Below are 6,110 nucleotides of genomic sequence, written 5' to 3' on the forward strand. Positions count from 1 at the left end.
TCTCCCTTAAATACTCCCCCTCCCCCATGCCTCCCTATCCCCTCCCCATTTGAAAGGCTCTAGAAACTATATTTCCTCCATTTCTACTCCTCTTTGAGCAGCTGAGAGCTCCTCCCTCCCTGCTCCCTTGCAGGATCTTCTCTCTTCTGCAAGCTTCTTCTCAGACAATGAACACTTTTGTAATCTGGGATCAAACCATGTTTCATTTAGGGTCCCTCTTTTTGGACCCAGGGGTCTTTTGTTAACAAGATAAGTGGAGAAACTACACTATGTGTACTAATATTATTCAATATTGTTTTAGAAATGGTAGCAATAGTAATGAGAAGAAAAAGAAATTGAAGGAATCAGAATGGGAATGAGGTAATAAACTACCTCTTTTTGCAGACAATATGATGATATGTTTGGAAAATCCTAAAGATTCAACTATTTTTAACTAGTTGAAACAATAATTTTAGCAAGTAGTAGGATGTAAAATAAACCCACATAAATCAACAGTATTTTAATATATCACCAACAAAACTCTGCAAGAGGAGATAGCAAGAGATAGCCCATTTAAAATAACCATAAACAGTATAAAATACCTGAAAGTATGCCTGCCAAGACAGACCCAGCAGCTACATGAACTTCATTATAAAACATTTTTGATACAAATAAAGTAAGATTCAAATACTTGGAAAAATATTAATTGTATATCGGTAGGCAAAGCCAATATGATAAAAATGACAATTTTACTTAATCTATTCAATACCATTCCAATTAAATTACTAAAAATTATTTTACTGAGTTAGAAAAAATAACAGAATTCATTTGGAAGAACAAAAGGTCAAGAATATCAAAGAAACTAATGAAAAAATATAAAGGAAAGAGGTTCAGCAGTACTATACCTCAAACTATATTTATTATGGGGCAGTGAATGTCAAAACTATGTGGTACTGGCTAAGCAAAAGAAAGGTAGGTCAGTGGAACAGAGTCAATATAGCATACACAGTAATAAAGAATTATGGTAACCTTGTGTTTGACAAATGTAAGGATTTAAGTTTTGAGGATAAGAATTCATTATTTGGTAAAAATTGTTGGGAAAGCTGGAAAGTAGTCTGGCAGAAATTGGCAATAGACCAGTATCTTAAACCATGTACCAAGATAAGGTCAAAATGGATACATGACCTAGATTTATCACAAGAAAATTAGAACATGGAACATATTATCTATCAGACTCATGGGATAAGAAAATAGTTTACGAATAAACAAGAGATAGAGAACATTGTGAGGTATAAAATGGATAATTTTGATCATATTAAATTAAAAAGTTCATGTACAAATAAAACCAATGTAGCTAAGATTAGAAAGGAAAGCAGAAAACTGGAAAAAAAAAATTTCAGTCTCTCAGATAAAGGTTTCATTTCTCAAATATATAAAAAAGTTGTCAAATTTATAAGAATACATGTCATTCCCCAATTGATGAATGGTCAAAGAATATGAACAGGTGGTTTTTCAATGAAGAAATCAAAACTATATAATCGTATAAAAATGCTCTAAAAATTATTGTGTATTATTAATGGAATGGGAAGATCTTTCTCACCCATTAATAGGCCTATGTGGCCTGCTTTGAGCCTGAGTCACATGGAGCCTATCATGGGAGGAGCTTGCCCAACACCTGGAGCTGGGAGAAAGAGCAGCTAGTATGAGTGTGAGAGGGAGGCATTTTGCCTAAGGGAGCTTGTTTGTGGGGAGGTCTGATGAAAGGAAGGCTTGGGGATGGCCATGCTCCTTGCATTGGTAATGTGTACATACTTCTTTGTTACTGTGGTGGATTTGGCTTTCTAGTATCTGAATAAATATCTTGGTTTCATCTCTGAGGAAGAGTCTGTTATATTTTGCAATTTGAACCTGGAAATACACCTGCATATTCACAGCAGCTGCTGTAGGTATTGCATTGGTGATACAATAAGAGAAATGCAAATTAAATCAGAGATATCATCTTACACCTATCAGATTGGCTAAAATGATAGACACCCCTTCAACTGGGCAATGGCTAAATAAGTTGTGATATATGATTGTGTTGGGATACTACTGTGCTATAAGAAATGATGGGCTGCCTGATTAGAAAAACATGGAAAGACTTGGACCTATGAAGGAAGATGCTGTCCACTTCCAGAGACAGAACTGATAAATAGTAGTATGGTCTTGTATATGCATATATATATATATATGTATATATATATATATATGTATGTATGTATATATATGTGTATGTATGTATACACATATATACACACATACATACACATAGATGTATATTTGTGTTTAATTGTAATATATGTACACATGCACACACAAATATACATATATATACATATATACATATATATACATACATATATATGTGTATTGTCGACCTGAAAGTTTGGTTAAAGGAGGCAAACAGGCTAGGTGATATTTATATTATTTATTCCCTTAAAGCTAGCAGAATACATAAATGTATGGAGCCAGATGAAATCTGACTGTCTGAACAAAAGAATGAGGCTTAAATACATTTTAGAACAGTCCCAACTCAGCATGTCTGTGTCACTCAAATTTATGATCTCCATGATACAGGAAAGGACTTTTCTTAATTGAATAGGTTGTAAATACAATAAGAGTTGACAAAGTGTCAATTGAAATTACAACCTAGGATCTCTGTGTTTAATTTACCATTAACATGCCATAACATAGTATATGTCCATAATATTAAGAAAAGAAAAAGTCCCATCATTCAAGATAGGGTCTCGGGTTAAGGGTCTCATCCTTAATGGCCATAGCCAGAGGAAAGAATGCTCTTAAGTCAGCCCCACCTGGCCTTGTGGACATAAGAAGAGGTATTCTCTGAGTTTACTGAGAAAAAAAAGCTGTTAGGTCCAGGCTCTACTTCTGGTTGATTAGTTCAGGCTCTGGCCCTTATTGAGGTTAGTGAATTGATATTAATGATTATGTTTAATTGTAGCCTTCTCCAGGGCAGGGTGGGGAGGGAGGAAAAAAAGTGCACAGCAAAGAACAAAAGAAAACTTAGAAGGAAGCATAGAAAAACTGGGTAGCTTTGAAAACAATATGCAGTATTTATTACAGTTTTTAAAAAAGAAGTAAATAGTTTGAAATGGAAATTTATTGTTTTATATGGAATTCTCTGTGTTGTGCTGTGTACATGGAAATGATTTTTTTTTGTTTTGTATTTAAGTTGAAAATGAATAGTTAGAAAGTATATTAAAAAACCCAAGTCATTACTAAGGTACTATATTGTAAGAACAGGAAAAAACATTACTTCCCCCACCCCAGACCTTGGGGTGCACTTCTCCACAAGCACAGACTCCAGGAGAACGTGGGCTCAAGTTCTGAGTACATGATATGGCAAAGGGGGTTAACATAACTGCTGAAAGTCCTTTTCTCTCCTTCCCTTTAGGCATGGTGGACATAGACATTTTTGTGGGACAACTTGTAGTCATGAAACTGCCTTTCTTCAGCGAGTCTAGCTTGTCCTTTGCTCCCAATGCAGACATTTCTAGGAAGTCCACATCTTCCACACCTTTTAAAGAATGGAACACCCATCTTAGGTTTCCTTCAATAGGATATAAGCTTGAGGGAAAGGACTGTTTTCTTGTCTTTAAATACCCAGTGGTTAACACAGTGCCCAGCAGGCAGGGAAGGGAGTGGCATGGCCAGACTTATACTTCAGAAATATCACTTTGACAGTTGACGGGGAAGGTAGATTGGTGTGGGAAGACTTGAGGAAGACCAGTTGAGGCCGTTGCAATAGTTTGGGCATGAGGTGATAAAAGCCTGCACCAGAATGGTGGCATTGTGAGTGGAGAGAAAAGAGACAAATGTGAAGATGTTGTGAAAACTACAAGGTTTGGCAATGGATTGCATATGTGGGGTCAGTGGGGAGTCAAGGACATTGAGGTCACAGGCCTAGCTGTGGTACTTTTGACAGTAACAGGGAAGTTCAGAAGGGAGGGAGGGTTTAGAGGAAAAGGTCAAGCTCTATTTTGGACATTTTTGAGGTGCTTATTCAGTTCCAGATATCCAAGAGGCATTTAGAGATATGTGACTGTAGCTTAGCATAGGGACCAGAGATAACTGTATAAAGCCGTTAATCATCTGCACAGAAATGGTAACAGCCCATGGGAGCTGATAACAGTGAGAATCTATAAAGCACCCTTTTTGCATGTGTCATGGATCACTTCTTGGAATATTTTTAAATAAATGAAGGAAATGCCAAATTTCAGTTAGAGGCTAATGAAAATACAGATATAATTTTCCCACCCAAATTCATGAATGCCTTGAAATTTATCCTGTCTACCTTGAGGGGTCCACAGACTACAGATTAAGAACCACTGATATAAAGGGAAAGGAAAAGAGGACCCAGGACAGAACCTTTGTGAACACCCATGGAGAGCGAGCATGGCATTAACGAACTAACAAAGGAAACTGGAGTAGCTTGCCCGACAGGAGAAGCAGAAGAAAGCAGTGTCACAAACTCACAGAAGTATCTAGAAAGTGAATGATTAAGTGTCAAATGCTGCCAAGAGAGGCCAAAGAAGATCAAGATTGAAAAAAGGCCATTAGATGTGGCAATTAAGAGATCACTGGTAACTTTGTATAGGGAAATGCTAGTTGAATGATGAAGACAACCCCTCCAAACGTTTTGCTAATGGTAGCAACATTAAGAGGCAGCTAGGGGTCCTGCACTTGGAATCAGGAAGACTCCTTTTCCTGAGTTCAAATATGGCTTCAGACTAGCTGTGGGATCCTGGGCAAGTCACTTACCCCTGTTTGCCTCAGTTTTCTCATCTGTAAAATGAGCTGGAGGAAATGGCAAACTACTCCAAGAAAACCCTAAATGGGGTCCCAAAGAGTTGGACATGACTAAAATGACCAAACAACAGCAACATTAAACTAGATGGCCTTTCATGGTGACTACTTGGAATGAAAACTCATGTGGATGTGTTAGCCTTGGTATATTTCTTTTTTAAAAAAAAAATCACTCATTACTTCATTATCACATTTTCATATATCACAGAATTGTACAAAGGCTTGACATTAAGTCATGGCTGACAACCAAGGCAGTGGCAGGTAAAAAGCAGTCTGAGTTTCATTACAAGTTACCCAGTACTTAGGAAATGACCAAAATGTCTTCTATGAAAACCCCTTTCAGAAGGGCAGAAAAGAAAACCCCTCCTTCCTTTATGGCAGACTGTGTGTATATGAGGCTGTCAAAGCTTCCAGTTCTGAATCATATCAAATGGACTCTTTCCAGGAAGAAATTTGTGGTCAGTGACTGTTGAGAAAATGACGCAGTGAACCTTATCGTCCCTCCACTGATTATAACAGAGTGATTGAAAAATTCACCCCAACTCTTCCTCCTTTCCACCCCACTTTAGAAGCACCAACTCAGATATGCCACATCATTTCCTATCCAGCTTCATTTTGAAATGCAGCTTCCTTTTTACTTTTAATTTGGGCTTCTAAATCATCATCTTCAGAACTACCCCAGGAAATGTGGCAACCTGCTTTAGTGAAACCATGGCTATGTGCAGTCTGGCATGAGCATGACACAAATTGATGACATTTAGATCTAAGACAAAAGTCCTGACTTGGCTAATTAGCAGAGCCTACAACTCGTGAGAGTCAAGAGACACAGACTGTAGACACAAGTCTATTACTAACTAGCTGGACTAGGCATGTCAACCCCTGTTTGGTTAACTCATCTCCAATATGGGGGTGCCTGTACTAGCTACCTCGGAAGGTAGCTGAGAAGGCCATGTTAAATGTCACAGCACTTCGGAAAATATAAACTTCTATAAAAAACTTCAAGTGTTAGTACATCAGAAACGTATATTTATGTGAAGCTGGTGATGTGGCATTCTCCATTCCTTCCCAGCCAACATTAGGTTCATCTTGGACTATTTCCTACAGGAATAAAGGTAAGAGCAGAACTGGCTTAGAAAGCTGCTACTTGACAATATTGGCAAACTGGTATTCCCATGACAGTGAAGCATCAATAAAAGGTAGCCAGACTCTCTAAATATCTATATTTAGATATTATTATATATCTATATTTAGATATCTATATGCTC

Source organism: Trichosurus vulpecula, chromosome 3 (genome assembly GCF_011100635.1).
Source record: "Trichosurus vulpecula isolate mTriVul1 chromosome 3, mTriVul1.pri, whole genome shotgun sequence".
NCBI lineage: Eukaryota > Metazoa > Chordata > Mammalia > Diprotodontia > Phalangeridae > Trichosurus > Trichosurus vulpecula.